Source organism: Bos mutus, chromosome 8 (genome assembly GCF_027580195.1).
Source record: "Bos mutus isolate GX-2022 chromosome 8, NWIPB_WYAK_1.1, whole genome shotgun sequence".
Classification (NCBI taxonomy): Eukaryota; Metazoa; Chordata; class Mammalia; order Artiodactyla; family Bovidae; genus Bos; species Bos mutus.
In genome coordinates, this window is record NC_091624.1 from 96,063,729 (window position 1) to 96,084,753 (window position 21,025).

General features: G+C 37.7%; 1 protein-coding gene across 5 annotated transcripts in view; it reads right to left on the minus strand.

Annotated features, from left to right (window-relative positions):
• The window catches only part of LINGO2 (leucine rich repeat and Ig domain containing 2), a 1,449,181-nt gene that overhangs the window by 597,726 nt on the left and 830,430 nt on the right, over positions 1-21,025 (minus strand). For 4 of the 5 annotated variants that reach the window (XM_070375980.1, XM_070375978.1, XM_070375981.1 and 1 more), the window contains one exon: positions 5,469-5,548. The exons of the other annotated variant lie outside the window; for it this stretch is intronic. The gene's annotated coding sequence lies outside the window, so the exon portion shown is untranslated. The remainder of the gene's footprint in view (positions 1-5,468; positions 5,549-21,025) is intronic. 5 annotated transcript variants of the gene reach the window in all.

Sequence of the window (21,025 nt, forward strand, 5' to 3'; positions counted from 1 at the left end):
TGTAGCATAATTATTCTCCAGTTTGTGGTTCATCTAGCCATTGCCATGGGGCTTGACTATATGGCAAGTTCACCTCTCCTATCATCTCATTGTAGTTCCATGTTTTTAGTTTTAGAAGATTTTTTCTGGTAGATTCTGGCTTCCCTGGTGGCTCAGACAGTAAAGAATCTGCTTGCAATGCAGGAGACCTGGGTTTGATCCCTGAGTCAGGAAGATCCCCTAGAGAAGGGAATGGCTATCCACTCCAGTATTCTCACCCAGAGAATCCCATGGACAGAGGAGCCTGGAAGGCTACAGGCAGTAGGGTTTCAAAGAATTGGACAACACTGAGTGACTAACACTTTCACTTTTTTTTCTGGCCTTTTAAACTGAAGGTTGTTCTGCAAATAGTTGTTTTTTGGTGTGCTCTGGAGAGGTGAGCTTAGAGTCTTGCTACTCTGCCATCTTGGTCAATCTCTCAATAAGCTGAATTTTAACACTGGATGATATTGTCAGGGATGCATGCATTTAAAGACATGTTTTTATACAGTTTTTCATTCTCGAAAGAGGAATTTTAGATCCCTTTAGACTGAATGTTCATTCAGTGAAGGTTAATAAGGTTACCACCTTTCTTTATACTTCCTCTAAATTTCCACTTGCCTTTTAATTTTGGGGTATCTAGGGGATTGTTCATCTGAGGTAGCAAAGACACTCTTCTCGGTCACCATGGAAATGCTAATTAAAACTATAATTAGATAGCACAACACATTCACTAGAGTGCTAAAATAAAAATTTCTTGTAATTTCAAGTGTTGGTAAAGAGGTGAAGCAAGTAGGACTCTTATACGCTGTCGGTGGGAAAGCAAATTAGCACAACCAGTTTGGGAAAGTTGCAGTATCTACTAAAAATGAACATATATGCAACGTACAATTAATAACATATCCAAGAGAAATGTGCATATCCATGTTCCCAAAGACAAGAATGTAAGAGCCCAAAGTGGCCATGATAAAATAGTATATAGCATTGAAAGGTAAATTATTACTGCTACACATAGAAGTCTCACATAAGTAATATTGAGAACAGGCCACACAAAAAAAACATGTACAAATTCTATCATTCTGTTTATGTAAAACTCAAAGAAAGGTGAAATAACTAATGGCATTTGAATTTAGGAAAACTGCTATCTTATTGAGGATTGGGATTTATAATTTTGGAAGAAAAAGAGCACCTTCAACTACACTGATTTAGTACTATTTCTTAATTTGAGTGGTTAACACACATGTCTGTTGGTTTTGTGATAATTTATTGAGCTGTTCACCTATAATTTGTGCACTAAGCATATTTAACAAAAATCTTTAATTAATCAATTATATATGATTATACCACATGCCAGATAACATATATGATATTAAAATAGAAAAATAAAAAGCACTTCATTATTCCACTGATGCATAGACTTCAAGTCTTTTTTTTTCTATATGAATATTCATACATTGGCACTTACTTAGCATTTATAGTTTTTCTAACAGAAATTATCAAAATTGTTTAACAAAAATAAGAAAATCTGAGTAGACCAAGCTTCTATAGTCTTGGAAGCATTAAACATTAAAAAATAATCTATCAGTTCCAATAACCTTTCACATTAATTTACCACTAAATTTTCCTAACTTTTAAAAAATATGGAATTTCCACACAATATTAAAAATATCTCTCTTAGCAAGTAAATTTGAGAGGGATAAGACATGCTTTTCATTTTTTTTTTCCTTGAGCAACACTTCTTTCCCTTGTGATTTGTTGATTAGGACTTCTTTTTATTTATTTGTTTCCTCTCTTTTCATGAATAATTACCATGTTTTATTTGTTTGCCATATTGGTCATTATTTTTTTCCTCATAATTTTCATCATTGTCCTTATCTTCTGCATTCTAAAAGTGCTTCTTCAGCCTGCTTTCCATAAATCTAATTATGTTAGTTGTTGCCTACAAAAGTGAGTGAAAGTTGCTCAGTCATGTCTGTTTCTTTGCGACCCCATGGAATTCTCCAGGCCAGAAGACTGGAGTGGGTAGCTGTTCCCTTCTCCAGGGGATTTTCCCAACCCAGGAATCAAACCCAGATCTCCCACATTGCAGGTGGATTCTTTACCAACTGAGCCACCAGGGAAGCCCAAGAATATTGGAGTGGGTAGCTTGTTCCTTCTCCAGAGCAGATCTTTCTGACCCAGGAATTGAACTGGGGTCTCTGGCATTGCAGTCAGATTCTTTACCAGCTGAGCTACCAGGGAAGTCCCTTGCCTATGAAGGCCAATTTAATTCTTCTATTATATTTTCTGTTTCCTTTCAATCCTTTGCATTTCAACTTTCTCAATGTTAATGGCTTGTATTTCTAAGTTAATCAATGCATATGTTAAAAGGATAAAATATAATTGTCTAAGATATCATTCTGGTTTTCATGTTAACTCATTGATCCACATATGCTCTACCTCAGGTTTTCATTCCCCACATTAAAGTAATCATTATCAAGATCATGGCTGACTTTGATTGTGTTGTTGCTATTGCTTCTGTATTTGAGAATGTGAGAAAAATCCATTGAAGGGTAGTATTTCTCAACAGACAAGGCGTAAGACTGACCATTAGCCCTTGGTCCTACTGATAACTTGATTTTTCTGTATAAAGCCTCTAAGCTTCACAGTTGAGTAGACTGTGAACAACCTCAGGCTTAAATTCCAATGAGTATCAGACATTCAAAGCCTCTGTTAGAATGCTAGTGTACCATCCTCTCTCCACACTCTGTCGTTCTCTGATCACACACATACACAGTACTATTACTGTCGTCACTAATCCCATTATCACCACATCTGCAAAACCTATCTTTCTCTTTGGTTACAATGTATTTCCATAAGTCATTCCTTCCTTTCTACCCTTTTCAGAGGGATCAGGAAAGATAATCCTAAAATGGATACAGATATGAAGGCACTGATTGAGGGAGGTGCCAAGATACGGCTGCTTAACTCTTTAAGTCATACCAATCATGGATTTCTGAGTTAGCAGGCAGAAAGTAAGTGAGGAACACAGAGTCTCGCTCTCTATTACTTAAGGCCATGGGCTTGCTCTACTTCAGATTGCAAATTTTAATTTAGCGACATGGAGTCTTCCCAGAAGCTAAAAATAGATTGGTTGAAAGTCTCAGTTTTGAACTTTGTCATGAATTTTTCATCTTTATCTGTGCCCTTATAGCCAGTTTAAGTTGCATTAAAGACTATTAATCTGGTAGAACTTCCAACCAACAACTGACATCTTAAACTGTGATTAAAAAACCAACCCCTCAGCATCATTTGGAGAAAAATTCAATCTTCCTCTAATATTTACTCACAACCAAAAGTTATTCCTGAACATCTGTGCAATATTACTTTGACACAGATGGCAAAATAGTTATTAATAACATAGCACATGTAAATATTTGGATCCATTTCAGTAGAACTGAGAAAGCCACAAAACTGTCTTATGAAGTAAATTTTCATTGCTGACTCAGTGTTCATTTTACTTTGCCCCCAAAGTGTTGTAATCTTCTTTGGTACTTTTTGAAATAAACAAGTAACATTTATTTTCAGACTTTTGTAGTGTAGTGGGGAGAAGAATTCATTTACATTTCATAGCTGGCCCAGATCGACTTTATTTCTTAGAATTATACAAGGTCTATACACTGTTCAGGAAGTGACAAGGCCCAGCCTTCTAAATACAACTTAACTTCACTTTTCAAAGAATAAATAAAATGAAAAAAGAAGGAGAAGAAACATATCATGAGAAAATCAGCAGCATATCAAATGTTTTTTTTTAAGTCTTGGTTTCTTATAAATAAAAAGAAATCACCCCTATAAACTCTCAACTTTTTTTTTTTCATGTTAATGGTTTTATATAACTCTTTTAAGATACTTTGTTATGGTCAATTCTCTTTCAATGATTGTGAACAATTTGGAATTCAATCTTTTGTCCCTTAGATTATAAAACAAGCTTCTTGCTGTATGTTGAGGCAATAGGAGCAGTATGAAAAGACATGTACTAGAAGCCTGAATGTAGATTTACTGTCTGGTTTACAGGTTGGTGCCAATCTCCACATGCTAATTGGTCTGTATCACGAGAAGTGTGGAAACAGAGGACAAGCATTAGAAACTTTTACAGACATTTAGTAATTTTATGTCTGTAAGATAATGACAAATGATAATAAATATGTGGATTTGTATATTTTAGCATATTATATTTATATGCCTTTTAGTCATTTCCTAGTAATAATTTTTTTTAGCAATTTTATAAAAGCATTCAGTCTATAATGGATTTAAATGAATTAACAGTGACTGACCCTTAACCACAGGGTCTGAGACACACAGAGCTATATGCACACGGAATGTATTCGACATGCTGGACCTCAATTTCTCCATCTCTAAAAATATGAGAAAAGATCCCGACTTTGTCTTCCATAGAGATTATATGGAAACTAGGCAGAATTACTTATTCATAAATTATTTATAAGCTCTAACGTGAAGAGCTGTCTCATTGGAAAAGACCCTGATGCTGGGAAAGACTGAAGGCATGAGGAGAAGGGGGCAACAGAGGATGAGATGATTAGGTGGCATCACCGACTCAAGGGACATGAGTTTGAGTGAACTCTGGGAGATAGTGAAAGACAGGGAAGCCTGGAGTGCTACAGACCATGGCGTCACAAAGAGTCAGACGCAAGTGAGCAACTGAACAACACAAGACTTCATATAAGTATATGGCTGTTATATTCTAAGTAATAATCACTTGGGAAACAGCACAGTATCTTAGCTAAAAGAAGCTTGGTATTTATTAGATGCCTAATACATGTCTGTTGGCTTTATGCATAAACATAAGAACAGAAACTCAGGCATCAGACAGAACTACATTCAATTGTCACAGGAGCAATGTGTGGTTTAACGCAGGCCACACATCTTTCAAAAGCACAGTTTCTCCATCAGCAAAATGAGAGTAATAATAGCTTCAAACTTAAGGGTTGTTGTGATATTCAATAAAGTAATGCAGCATTTAGTATTTAGTATGTGACACATGGAATGCATTCAATAAATATTAGTCATATCTTTTATCTCCCCTTCTTTGCTAAGGAAATGCTCAACTGTTCATAGGCAATTTCTTACTTAATTTGTAGGAAAATACAACAAGGAAACAACCATAATCTCCATTTTAAAATTAGAAAATAAGACTGAAAGAATTAAGGAACTTTCACAAAGTCACAAAGCTACTTTAAATCCCTGTCTGTCTATAACGGAATTGGTGACTTTTCCCACCTAATACCATCTCCCTAAGGTATTCTAAGTAATGAGAATAAATTTCATAGGCAATATTTTAGAAGCATTCTCATTTTTATTTATAAGCTCTGAGGATATTTTGTGTAAGAAATGGCATCAACAGACTTAATAATGCATAAAAGAGACACCCATGAACCATCTCTGTCACTTACCAGTTTGACTCGTTGGTCTCCTCATGCTGGGGTGCTTTTAGTATAGTGCTCTAAGTCTCTTTCATAACCTTGCTTCAAGGCTGCCAAAACATGCAAAAGGAAAAATAATATTTGCTTCTGGAAGGATTTCCATATATTAGTGGCCAGAATAATAATTCAAATTTACATAGCATGTTTTATAAAACATTTAAAGAAACACAATAGGGATTAACCTTTTCACATGTTTGGTGTTTTGCATCCTGAAAGCAAAAATAGTATCATGCTTTACCCTGGAATTCTCAGAACAGGACAAAGTATCTATCATCTAGCCATTCATTAAATTCTTTCTTTTTTTTTTTTTTTTGTTAAATAGTTGAAAGAAGGAAACTTATGTTCAAATAATTAATATATTTGAAGATTTTCAATCTTCCACTTCAGAGGCAAAATGGTATTTTGTTATAATGCACTTGTCTGAAAAGAAGAAGAAAATAAACCTGAAGGAGAAAGTATTTTTTGCTATGCCAATAAACCTGACATTTCAAAGGATAAAATTTGACAATGAGGTCAACATGCAAGACACAGATTATTCTGTATAGTTTCAGTATTTAATAATTATTGAATGAAACTAAAAATCTATTATCAAAAATAATTACTATATATTTATACAGGAAATTTAAATACAATGAATTCTAAGTGTGAATTTACTTTTGGAGTAACTATACATTTGAAAAAGGGAAATAAAATGTTCTTTTTAGATTCAGAATGTCTTTCCCATTGTCCTAATGCTACTTCCCAACTCGGCTCAACTCTACTCTGCAATCCACAAAAACATAGAAGGATAAAGAAAAGAAAGATTAGTTGACAAAAAAAAAAAACAGTAAATGCTATCCTAGGGTAGTGTTTATTAACTCAAAAATAAGTGTAATGAGATGAACTGTTTCTTAAAATAATTAATCTCTGGTCTTCTAACTCATATTTTATACCATTGTCTCTTTGATATTGTGACTTTTTTGACCAATAATAATAGTCATATCATATCATAATGGTGATGATTACAATTTTTTTGCTTACAATGTATCAGGAATTCCATTTATCAGTTTATAGGAATTGTCTAATTTAATATTTCAGATCAGATAAGTCGCTCAGTCGTATCCGACTCTGCAACCCCATGAATCACAGCACGCCAGGCCTCCCTGTCCATCACCAACTCCCGGAGTTCACTTAGATTCATGTCCATCGAGTCAGTGATGCCATCCAGCCATCTCATCCTCTTTTGTCCCCTTCTCCTCTTGACCCCAATCCCTCCCAGCATCAGAGTCTTTTCCAATGAGTCAACTCCTTGCATGAGGTGGCCAAAGTACTGGAGTTTCAGCTTTAGCATCATTCCTTCCAAAGAAATCACAGGGCTGACCTCCTTTAGAATGGACTGGTTGGATCTCCTTGCAGTCCCAGGGACTCTCAAGAGTCTTCTCCAACACCACAGTTCAAAAGCATCAATTATTCGGTGCTCAGCCTTCTTCACAGTCCAACTCTCATATCCATACATGATGACAGGAAAAACCATAGCCTTGACTAGACGAACCTTTGTTGGTAAAGTAATGTCTCTGCTTTTGAATATGCTATCTAGGTTGGTCATAACTTTCCATCCAAGGAGTAAGCATCTTTTAATTTCATGGCTGCAGTCACCATCTGTAGTGATTTTGGAGCCCAGAAAAATAAAGTCTGACACTGTTTCCACTGTTTCCCCATCTATTTCCCATAAAGTGATGGGACCGGATGCCATGATCTTCATTTCTGAATGTTGAGCTTTAAGCCAACTGTTTCACTCTCCACTTTCACCTTCATCAAGAGGCTTTTTAGTTCCTCTTCACTTTCTGCCATAAGGGTGGTGTCATCCGCATATCTGAGGTTATTGATATTTCTCCCGGCAATCTTGATTCCAGCTTGTGCTTCTTCCAGCCCAGCATTTCTCATGATGTACTCTGCATAGAAGTTAAATAAACAGGATGACAATATACAGCCTTGACGCACTTCTTTTCCTATTTGGAAACAGTCTGTTGTTCCATGTCCACTTCTAACTGTTGCTTCCTGACCTGCATACAAATTTCTCAAGAGGCAGATCAGGTGGTCTGGTATTCACATCTCTTTCAGAATTTTCCACAGTTGATTGTGATCCACACAGTCAAAGGCTTTGGCATAGTCAAGAAAGCAGAAAGAGATGTTTTTCTGGAACTCTCTTGCTTTTTCCATGATCCAGCGGATGTTGGCAATTTGATCTCTGGTTTCTGTGCCTTTTCTAAAACCAGCTTGAACATCAGGAAGTTCATGGTTCACATATTGCTGAAGCCTGGCTTGGAGAATTTGGAGCATTACTTTACTAGTGTGTGAGATGAGTGCAATTGTGTGGTAGTTTGAGCATTCTTTGGCATTGCCTTTCTTTGGGATTGGAATGAAAACTGACCTTTTCTAGTCCTGTGGCCACTGCTGAGTTTTCCAAATTTGCTGGCATATTGAGTGCAGCACTTTCACAGCATCATCTTTCAGGATTTGGAATAGCTCAACTGGAATTCTATCACCTCCACTAGCTTTGTTCGTAGTGATGCGTTCTAAGGCCCACTTGACTTCACATTCCAGGATGTCTGGCTCTAGGTCAGTGATCACACCATCGTGGTTATCTGGGTCATGAAGCTCTTTTTTGTACAGTTCTTCTGTGTATTATTGCCATTTCTTCTTAATATCTTCTGCTTCTGTTAGGTCCATACCATTTCTGTCCTTTATTGAGCCCATCTTTGCATGAAATGTTCCTTTGATATCTCTGATTTTCTTGAAGAGATCTCTAGTCTTTCCCATTCTGTTGTTTTCCTCTATTTCTTTGCATTGATCACTGAAGAAGGCTTTCTTATCTCTTCTTGCTATTCTTTGGAACTCTGCATTCAGATGTTTATATCTTTCCTTTTCTCCTTTGCTTTTCGCTTCTCTTCTTTTCACAGCTATTTGTAAGGCCTCCCCAGACAGCCATTTTGCTTTTCTTTTCCATGGGGATGGTCTTGATCCCTGTCTCCTGTACAATGTCATGAACCTCATTCCATAGTTCATCAGGCACTCTATCTATCAGATCTAGGCCCTTAAATCTATTTCTCACTTCCACTGTATAATCATAAGGGATTTGATTTAGGTCATACCTGAATGGTCTAGTGGTTTTCCCTACTTTCTTCAATTTCAGTCTGACTTTGGCAATAAGGAGTTCATGGTCTGACCCACAGTCAGCTCCTGGTCTTGTTTTTGCTGACTGTATAGAGCTTCTCCATCTTTGGCTGCAAAGAATATAATCAATCTGATTTCGGTGTTGACCATCTGGTGATGTCCATGTATAGAGTCTTCTCTTGTGTTGTTGGAAGAGGGTGTTTGTTATGACCAGTGCATTTTCTTGGCAAAACTCTTTAAATTGTAAATTGTTGTAAATTTAATATTTACAACAGCCCTATAAGGTAGGTAACATTAACCTCTCTATATTTTAAAGATGAGAGAACTCAGGCTCAGATTTAGTAAATTAATAAAGAGTCACTGCTAATAGTCAATAAAGTAGGATTTGACCCTTTCCTTGTATGACCTGTACGCAGGTCAGGAAGCAACAGTTAGAACTGGACATGGAAAAATAGACTGGTTCCAAATAGGAAAAGAAGTATGTCAAGGTTGTATATTGTTACCCTGCTTATTTAACTTACATGCAGAGTACATCATGAGAAACGCTGGGCTGGAGGGACCACAAGCTGGAATCAAGATTACCAGGAGAAATATCAAAAACCTCAGATATGCAGATGACACCACCCTTCTGGCAGAAAGCAAAGAGGAGGAACTAAAAAGCCTCTTGATGAAAGTGAAAGAGGAGAGTGAAAAAGTTGGCCTAAAGCTCAACATTCAGAAAAATAAGATCATGGCATCTAGTCCCATCCCTTCATGGCGAATAGATGGGGAAACAGTGGAAACAGTGTCAGACTTTATTTTTGGGGGCTCCAAAATCACTGCAGATGGTGACTGCAGCCATGAAATTAAAAGATGCTTACTCCTTGGAAGGAAAGTTACCACCAACCTAGACAGCATATTCAAAAGCAGAGACATTACTTTGCCAACAAAGGTCCGTTTGGTCAAGGCTATGGTTTTTCCAGTAGTCTTGTATAGATATGAGAGTTGGACACTCAAGAGTCAATATTTTTCACAGGCTTAGGTTACGCTGATGGTGCTCATCCACTGACTACATATTGGGTCAAATTCAGATGATAGCTCCAAATGATTTAAAATTCAAGTTGTGTATATATGTGTGTATACTATCCATGTGCAAAAATATTACAAAATAAATGAAAGTGAAAAGTGAAAGTGTTAGTTGCTCAATCATACCCAATTATTTGGGAGCCCATGGACTGTAGCTTTCCAAGCTCCTCTGTCCATGGAATTTTCCAGGCAAGAATACTAGAGTGAGCAGCCATTCCTTTCTCCAGGGGATCTTCCTGCCCATGGATGAACCCATGTCTCCTGCATTGCAGGCAGATTCTTTATCATTTGAGCTACCAAGGAAACCCATAACTACTAATAATGGGTTTTAAATTTACATTTTCCTTTTTTAAAAAGTGCCATTACTGTGAGCTTAACAATATTAAATAAGCATATAGCAAACTTCACATATTTCTACTTTATTTTGTAATTTATTAATAATTATGAATAAATAAACATTTTCCTTGCTTTGAAAAATGTGATCTCACCTAGTGCAGGCTCCCTTGAATTCAACAATATATAACAAAATAAATAAAATACTGCCTTTTTGTCACTGGTTAAGATTTTAGATGGGGAAATAGTGGAAAGTGTCAGACTTTATTTTTTGGGGCTCCAAAATCACTGCAGATGGTGACTGCAGCCATGAAATTAAAAGACGCTTACTCCTTGGAAGGAAAGTTATGACCAACCTAGATAGCATATTCAAAAGCAGAGACATTACTTTGCCAACAAAGGTCCATCTAGTCAAGGCTATGGTTTTTCCTGTGGTCATGTATGGATGTGAGAGTTGGACTGTGAAGAAGGCTGAGCACCAAAGAATTGATGCTTTTGAACTGTGGTGTTGGAGAAGACTCTTGAGAGTCCCTTGGACTGCAAGGAGATCCAACCAGTCCATTCTGAAGGAGATCAGTCCTGGGTGTTCTTTGGAAGGAATGATGCTAAAGCGGAATCTCCAGTACTTTGGCCACCTCATGCAAGGAGTTGACTCATTGGAAAAGACTCTGATGCTGGGAGGGATTGGGGGCAGGAGGAGAAAGGGACGACAGAGGATGAGCTGGCTGGATGGCATCACTGACTCAATGGACGTGAGTCTGGGTGAACTCAGGGAGTTGGTGATGGACAGGGAGGCCTGGCGTGCTGCGATTCATGGGGTCGCAAAGAGTTGGACACAACTGAGTGACTGAACTGAACAGAAGTTTTTAGTATTAATAATTTTTACTTTCTACTCTACTTTTTTCTATATTTCCAATATCTTTTATCTTACAGATTTTAGCTACCATTAATTTAGCCCTGTAGTACACCATGCTAGGTATATGTGTTTATATAATTTCATATAAAAATGTGATATCTTATTTAATTCATAAATTTATTAATAATGTTAATAATAACAGTTATAATTTTTAGGTATTTACTAGTGGCTCAGATGGTAAAAAATCTGCCCGAAATCTAGGAGACCTGGGTTCTACCTCTGGGTTGGGAAGATCCCTTGTAGAAGGGCATGGCAATCTACTCCAGTATTCTTGCACAGAGAATCCCGTGGACAGAAGAGCCTAGCAGGGTACAGTCCAGAGGATCACACAGATTTGGACATGACTGAAGAGACTTAGAGTGCACGCAATAGCCATGTACCATTCTAATGTTTTACATGTATTGATTCACTTAATCCTCTTTAAAATAAGCTATTACTATGTTGAGTTTTTAAGATACAGAAATTAGTTCAAGATCATATGACCTAAAAGTAGTAAAACTGAGATTCAAATTTAAGTATGTTAGATTTTATTCTTATAATAAAGTAAAAATTGATATTTTTTGAAGAATCAAGTAAATATCTTCCCTGATGGAAAATATTTTAGCAGCCAATAGTATTGCAGTAGTAAACATAGGACTCAACCTCTCAACCTCTATATTACATGCTTTATTAAAAGAAAATGTTTACATTAAAATAAGAAGTATTTGCAAGAGCACAGGAAAAGTCATTATAAACTTTACAGAATACTGATTCTAGTCCTCGTTTCCAAAGCTTAGCAAGAGATTTTTTCATTGCTAAACATTAATTTATTACTTATGATGACTTCCTAAAAGTATGATTTTATCACTGTTGAAGGGATGAAGAAACATAACTAGATATTGAAAGATAGAAATTCAATAGTCGTGTATACATATAACAAGGATATGCTTATTTCTGACCTTTTCAGCTAATTTCCAAGTAGCAATATATTCCATAAGCAGGTCTCCAAATTCCACTAAAGAAATAGCGATTATTGGGTATACCTACAATCACCATTTCTCCCATTTTAAGTACCATTATTGAAGCACATTTTACCTATGGAATCATACACTCATACACACATACACATGCACACACATATAACCATATGAGGTAATTTTTTTGAAATTATGAGTATTGTACTTTGGAAAAACTTTAATAGGAGTACTTCCAAAACATAATTTTAATATCAATAATAAATTATTCGTATCTAGTTTGAAAAATTGGAGAAGGAAATGGCAACCCACTCCACTATTCTTGGCTAGAGAATCTTGTGGACGGAGGAGCCTGGTGGGTTGCTGTCCATAGGGTCGCATAGAGTCGGACATGACTGAAGTGACTTAGCATGCATGCATGCATGCATTGGTGAAGGAAATGGCAACCCACTCCAGTATTCTTCCCTGGAGAATCCCAGGGATGGAGGAGCCTGGTGGGCTGCCATCTATGGGGTCGTGCAGAGTTGGACATAACTGAAGTGACTTAGCAGCGGCAGCAGCAGTTTGAAAGATGATGTACTGCCAATGATTTCACGTGAGGTTCTCTTAAAGTTCCAAAGAGTTGATATTATAATAACTGTAAGTTATAATGGTTTCTCTTACATTCACTACCAAATCAAAAACTTCTAACATAGAAAAGGCATGGTCTCTGCCTGATACAGTAATAAGGCTCATTTCTAAAATAAGTTTAAGAACTGGCCAGTTTTCATTTTCTTCATTAGTTCTGAGAGCCAGCCTCTCATCTTCTTTGCCTGTATCTTCAAATGCTTTCTTCAACAAACTCTTTGTAAAGAAGCAGATCAGCGCCTCCATAATACTGGGCACCATGATTCTGATTTTATTTCCAAATCAATTATTCAGAAGTTATTCCTTTGAAAGCAGTTGTGGAATCATTCAGGAAATTCCTGGTGTACCCAAGTACAGGGATAAAAATAGCAATTGTTTAGATAAACTTCAAAGAGTAGAAAAAAAAATTGTATATATAAATGTGTTGTTGGGGTGGAGTAAGGTTCAATATCTAGGAGAAAGTACTGTTAGGAGGAAGAATCCAAGAATTTTAATATCCTTGGGTTAACACTAGAATTTCTGACCACCTCCTAACAGGCTTCTTTGGCCACCTGATGTGAAGAGCTGATATACTAGCTCTTAGGAGAAATGGATAGGAGAATAGATTTGGAGAAATGGATAACAGAGGATGAGATGGTTGGATGGTATCACCAACTCAATGGACATGAGTTTGAGTAGGCTTCAAGAGATGGTGAAGGACAGGGAAGCCTGGCGTGCTGCAGTCCATGGGGTCACAAAGTCAGACCAACTGAGTGACTGAACAACAGGCCTCTTAGATTTCAGCCACTTAACTATTCAATCTACATACTCCTAAAATGCTTCCATAGTTCCTAACCAATATTCTTATATTAATTTTCCTATTATGTATTTTTAATGTCCAAACTCATACGTCAGGCCTTGATGTTCTTCTATAATCTACAATTTGAAAGAAGGCAGATGGACTTTTCTGAAGAAACAAAGGATGTTGCTGCCATCCTTTAATCCATAATGCCAAAGGATTACAGCTCCCACCTCCTCACCTTTATTACTGTATCCGATTTTTAGCTGAGTCAATTGCCTCAACAATAGTGTTTCTCTCTTTCCCTGTATCAAGTCCTTAGCCAATTTCACCAGATTAAGTTCTCTAAATCAAAGCCAGAATCCTGTCAATCCTTTCCCAAAATGTTTTTAAGGCTCCCCGTTCTCTGCAGAATAAAAGGGGAAAATGAAGCCTATTTCAAACTCCTAAGTCTGGGCTCAAAGACTTCAACTATCTTTGACCTTTTCAGATTCATTTCTGCAAATGCATAATGCAGACGTGCTTTGCAAACTGCAAAGATCTTCACCACTGTGAGCAATTTCATTCTTAAAGTAAATCTGTGAAGTGAGACTCCTGAAACACAGAGATGTTGTAACTGCCTTGAGTCTTTGGTTAAGCTGATAAACAGTGGAAACCAGGTTTCCATCTTTTACCCGGAGTCCACACTGCACACAATGTTTTTGACATCGAACTGAATGATTAATCACTTTTTGAAATACTTTATTTTTCTTTCTCTGAATACAGACTTGTGCTCTTCTTCACCTGAAAAGATAGTGAGGTGTCAGAGAGTTCATGCCTATCAGAGGTTATAGAGATCTATCAGGTGCAGTTTGAGAAAGATTTTTACCTAGTCCGTGGAACTCTGCCAAGATAATTCTATCATCTGGTAGTAGCTTCCTAAGTTTACAGATACATCAAGTAAGAAGAATTAACCAGCTTCCAATGGGTTCCCCTGGTGGCTCAGTGGTAAAGAATCCTCCTGCCAATGCAGGGAACGTGGGTTCGATACCTGCATCAGGAAGATCCCCCAAAGAAGGAAACGGTAACCCAATCCAGTATTCTTGCCTGGGAAACCCCACTGATAGAGGAGCCTGATGGACTATAGTCCGTGGGGTCTCAAAAGAGGTGGACACAACTTGGTGACTAAACAACAACAATATCAGCTTTACATTTCAAAACCTAAGAGTTTTGAAGTATCCAAATCTCCTTAGAGCTACACAAGTTTAGGACAGGTAGGTTCATTTACTATAATAGAACTTTTCTTAGAATTGCTTCTCTTTAAATTTATTATCATCATTTATCTAAACATCTATACCATAGAGAATTTCACTGCTGTTTCTATCTCCACAGCAATGGACTATCGATAAAGTGCTTTTCTGTATACCGCAGGCATTTTGGAAATAGCTCTCGGATCAAACTAAATGAGTTCCAGTATAAATACAGAATCTGAGACCTTGCAGATGGCATTTAGCAAGATATTGGTGTGACAGCTAGAAAGATGCAGCGTGACCCTCTGCAATTGATGTTTTGTATTGAGTGCAGGGTCTAACAAAATGAGTTCCATCATGGAACTTGTGTGTTCAGTAAAATCTGTATTAAACCTACATATGAGCTTTGACTGCAGCTTAAGTGAAATTAAAAAAAAAAGGATAAAAGACGAACTATAACTGGAATGGTAGTTTGAGTCACATTCAAATCTCAAATTAATTGTTAAATATGTACCTTCTATTCTAATGAAGGTGAGAAGTGAAAGAATATTGCTTTATATATGTTGCCTCACAGTGAACATTATTTCAGTACGATTTGAAATATGATTTTACTTTAAAACCTCTGGCACATTTTACAGTTTGATTCATTCTCTAACACTTTCAAAGCTGTATTTCATTAAATTACACTTGTTTTATATAAGCTGCTCTGAATATCTACTGTTGACCTACAAAGATTGAGGGGACAAGGATTTATTTTAAATACATTCTCCTTCCTTCATGTAGATCAATGCAGACAGCCGCCTAAAGAGCTATACTGTTTCACTGTTATAGGAAAAGGTTCACACACTGGTGAGTTAAGTAGAATGGAAGAAAACATCTCAGGATAACAGGCTCCCAACCTAGAGTATATTATACAGACGTCAGAAAGAGAAAAGCAATTATCATATATTAATGCATATGTATATAATCTAGAAAAATGGTACTGATGAATCTATTCACAGGGCAGGAATAGAGAGGGAGACATAGAAAACAAACTTGTGGACACAATGGGGGAAGGAGAGGGTAGGACAAGTTGAGAGAGTGGGACTGACATATACACGATCATGTGTAAAACAGAGAGCTACTGGGAAGCTGCTGCATAGCACAGGGAGCTCAGCCTGGTGCTCTGTGATGAGGGCTGGGATGATGGTCAGGTGGGTGGAAGGCTCTAGAGGGAGGAGATACATGTATACTTATAGCTGATTCACAGTGTTGTGCAGCAGAAGTCAACACAATATTGTAAAGCAATTATCCTCCTATTAAAAATATATATATTTTTAGAAAAGATAACAGGCTCTATTCTATCTACATCCTCAGCAATTAATCACTAGGCTCCATGGGATTCTCCAGACAAGAATACTGGAACAGGTAGCTATTCCGTTCTCCAGGGGATGTCCCTGATCCAGGGATTGATCCCTGGTCTCCTGCATTGCAGGAAGATTCTTTACCATCTGAGCCACCAGGGAAGCCTCCTGGTGTCAGCTATGGCTTCTAATGCATCATGTCTCCTAAAATGCTCTTCATTTGAGTGAGGTGAGCGAGAGAACTGAAGGAGGTTTGGATGTCATAATTTGGATACAACTTAGAGACAGATAACCACACAGTCTTGAAGTCAGAAGTAACTCGGGTCATCCCGGCTTTCTCCCATTTAATATTGGGATACTCACTTTTGCTGACAAGGTTCCCCAGTACAGCTCCAATGGTATGAAAAAAAGGAGTTGAAACAACAACTCAAATTATTGTCCTTGTACCTGCCATACACTGGTCCAAATTCTGCCCTCTGGAACTATTCAGAAAATATAGAATTCGAGTTTCACATGGCAGCTCTTCAGATAATTGAAGGAAGTTGTCATCGCCCTGCAGGGAACTGGAGCATCTTTCTGACTCAACATCACTACTTTCCAAACACAAAATGACAGACACATTCCTCACATGACATGCTTCCAGACATTTCACCAGTCTGGTCACCTTCTTTTGGATGTACTTCCATTTGTCAATGTCTCCTTTTAAAATGTCTCGAACATCCTATGACATTTCTGAAGCTTCCAGCAGAAATGGAATGCCCTGAGAATAACAGTAAATTTCTCTCATCTGTGAAGAGTGACGAGACCTAAATTTAAAGAAAATTTCCACTTCTCAAAAGTAGACAGAGAGAGAACTAACCGTTAGAATATTAATAGATCAGAAATTCACCTCTAAGCTTGCTGATGTTACAGAGTGGTATCTGAGAGAATGTTGTCTATAGTGTATGCCTGCAACCCACCCACAGGCAAGACTCATTAGATTGCCCATACTGTTTGCTAAATCCCCCAAATATTGGACTCCTCCTAAGACAAATGACCTGGGTCATGATTCTCCAGCTAAGTCACCTTGGACAAGTTGCTAACATACATGGTTTCAAGTTTATCCGGTACTATACTGGTGATTTTTGCTGTCAATCTGACTGGATCACGAGGTGCCCAGATATTTGGCTAACAAATGTTTGTAGGTGTGTCTGTGAGGGTATTTCTGGTGAAATTAGCATTTGAATTGTTGGATCTGATAAAGTGGTTTGCCCTCTTCCATGGAGTGGACATCACCCAATGTGTTGAGGGCCTGAATAGCAGAAAAAGTTGGAGGAACAAGTTAGCCCTTTCTGTCTAATTGCTTGAGATGAGACATAGATCTATTCCTACCTCTGATACTCCTGACTTCCTGGCTTTCAGACCCACACTGAACTACACCACTGGTTTTCCTTGGTCTCCCAGCTCACAGAAACCAGATCTTGAGACTTCCAACCTCTATAATTGCCTGAACCAATTCCTTGTAATAAATCTATATATATATATATACATTATTGGTACTGTTTCTTTAGAGAACTCTAACACAGTCATCAAATGAATTAAATCTCTCTAAGATTCTAGGTAAACTATAATTTGTTCTGATAAGAAATTTCAGCATTTCAAAATTTCTTGTCAAGAGTCATATCTTTGGTTTTAATTTAGCCCAGATGTAAAGTTTCATCTTCAATAAAATCTGAGAAAATGTTTTGCCAGTTCTCATCATATTACGATTCAAGTATTAATTTGTTGGTTCACCTAGCAACTTACTTTCATGCATATGTGAACCTATCACAGTGCTTGGCAATATGGATGATACAAAGAAAACATAATTGCAGCTCTTTCTCTTGAATTTACAAGAGAAACCATCTAGTATTTACAGTATGTAACAGTCTAGTTGTTATATTTAAAGCAGTAAAAATACGAATGTCAAATGTTGATAGCAATAAATGGTAATGGAATTCAGAGTAGGGAAACATCAACATGGCCTAAGAAGATGGAAAGGATTTCATGAAGGTGATGGAAGGAGACAGGGCACTTGATGAACTGGGAGAAAGGAGTATTTACAGCCTAGTCAGAGTGATCAAGCTTTTAAAGAGCCCTCTATTGATCTAGAAACTGTGTGACAACTGCACATAACAGCTCTGAAACATGGAACAACTGGATAAGGATCCAAATATAAATACTGGATTTTAGCAACTCCTTGTATATACAACATCCCACTCTGCTTAGTTAAAAAGATATAACCATCAACTACATGGTTTTAAAATCCCTATAAGGGTCTGTGCAGCATCATAAGTAAAAAAAAAAAAAAAAAATCAAGATGCAAAAACAAGAGGGCATCTGATATCGACTTTTGGGGTTTGACTATAAATATATTAATAAACTATATATATATGTATAAACTACATATACCTCTAAAGAACTATAGTTTTTCACTTTTATAGGAAAAGCTTCACACACTGGTGAGTTAGGTAGAATTGAAGAGAACATCTCAAGATAACAGGCTCTGAACCTAGAGTACATTATACAGAATAACTAAGTCATAAAGAGAAAAACAAACATATTAATGCAAACATATTAACACATTCCATATACATGGAATCTAGAAAAATGGTATTGGTGAACTTATTTGCAGGAGTACAGACACAGACGTAGAAAATGGATTTGTGGACACAGTGGAGTAAAGAGAGGGTGGGATGAATTGAGAGTGGCATTGTCTGTGTGTGTGTGTATATATATATGCATACACACACATATATATCCCATAGACACATATTTGAAAATAAAAGAACTTGACTTTGTCAACTGGCTTTGGAGGAAGTGACTCCAAAAGCTCGGCTACTGCAAATCATTATTTTCAGCAACCTCTCCAACTGGTACAGCAGACATCCCATGACTTTAATCATGGGGCCAAGTGACACAGGTCTTGATGATCGATTCTGTGATAGGAGCAAAGGCACAAGCCTTCAGGATCAGTTTCCTATGGATGGGGAGGGCTGAAGATATCCCCCTGATGCCTGATTAGGGATCCAGCAGCACTGACCTGTTGGGTCTGGCTGCTGACCTCTTCCAACAATCTCCTTGAAGGTAGCACTAGCTCACTTGGCACAGAGGAGACAAGTAAAAGGTTTTGTGCACCAGTTTCTTACACTCAAGTGAAGTAAATGTAGACCCATTATCAGAATGAGAGTGCCTGGCATTTGTGCATCACAAATGGCTGGAGCAAAGTAACAGGTGCTCAGTAAATATCTACTGAGTGAGGTTCATAGAAACTAGAATTTCATTGTGTCACTTGGAGGAAAAAATGAATTTATCACAATCAAGAAATTATCCCTGGAAAATTTTCCCAACTCCTTCTCTCCCTAAAAGAAAATACACACAGAGACATAGGCACATATGTATGTCCTCGTGTGTACATAGGTGCCTGTGTTGTACTCTTTCCTGCTGTTTTAATTTCTCTTTTCAAAAGGTATTCCTTCATGCAAGGAAAAATTTTTCTCCTTTTACAAGGAACAGTGTGCTGATCATATTAGGGCCCCAACTAAATACTCCTCTCATCTTACAAAAATATATTGTCTTTATCTTTAGCTCATATTTAACTCATGAAAGCCATCTCAAGTTCCAAGGAACAAAATAAGTGGAATTTTTAAAAGAATGAAAATAATAATATAAAATATTAATCTGTGGACAAGAGACAGAGCTTATAGTCATTCCCTGAAGAGCTGAAATATAGAGCCAGACTCCCTTTTAGAAGGTGCTAGTATTCTTTGTACTGAGGGAACTGACTTAGTTGAGACACACAAAGAAACTATTCAACATGCTCAGTGCCAAGGAGAGAAGGCAGGAGCAGTTCCAGAGGAAGATGGCATCAAGTTAGTGTGATAGGAAGGTAGAGGATGGAAAATGTCAACTGTCAGTGGACAAGACCCTGATGCTGGGAAAGACTGAAGGCAGGAAAAGAAGGGAACAGAGGATGGATGATATCAGATGATATCAGAGACTGGATGATATCACTGACTCAAAGGACATGCGTTTGAGTAAACTCTGGGAGCTAATGAAGGACAGGGAAGCCTGGTGTGCTGCAGACTATGGGCTCGCAAGGAGTTAGACATGACTTAGTGACAGGACAACAAATATATTATATATAAATACACACACACACACACAGTGAATTACAGAAAAAAAAGTAGACTTCTGCTTTGTATGAAAGAAAGCCCAAAGTTACTCAGTGACCTAGGAGATAAAATTGTGGCAACAAACACTGGTTCCCTCCTTTTATCAAATTTATTTACTTTTGGCTGTGCTGGGTCTTTGTTGTTGCATGCGGGCTTTCTCTAGTTGCAGCGAGCAGGATCTACTTTCTCATCGTGGTGTGTCGGCTTCTCATCTGGTAGCTTCTCTTATTGCAGAGCATGGGCTCAATAATTGTGCATGGGCTTAGTTACCCCAAAACATGTGGAACCTTCCCGGAAGAGATCAAACCCATGTCTCCTGCATTGGCAGGTGGATTCTTAACCACTGGACCACCAGGGAAGTCCAAACACTGGTCCCTTTGTTATAGGGAACTTGCCTTGTTTCATCCTCTGTGCCTTTTCAGAAGCAATCTATCTTCTAAGAGTGCATAGAACAGTGGAATCTTTTGATAAATGTTTTTTGGTATGCTTCTTTCACCACTACAATTTGGAGAATGTGTTGTTCTGTGCTTAGTCATTCAGTCATCTCTGACTCTTTGCAACCCGATGGACTGTAGCCCACCAGGCTCCTCTGTCCATAAGGATTCTCCAGACAAGAATACTGGAGTGGGATGTCATGCCCTCTTCCAGGCCATCTTCCCAATCCAGGGATCAAACCCAGGTCTCTCGCATTATGGGCAGATTCTTTACCACCTGAGCTACAAGGAAAGCCCGAGAATACTAGAGTGGGTAGCCTATCCCTTCTTCAGGGGATCTTCTTGACCCAGGAATCAAACTGGGGTCTCCTGCATTGCAGGCAGATTCTTTACCAGCTGAGCTACTAGGGAAGGCCAGTTTGGAGAATACATTATAGTATTTCTGGACTACAGATAGTGTGGTTTAGCATAAGTTGATCCCATTTTGACAGGTCTCATATGAC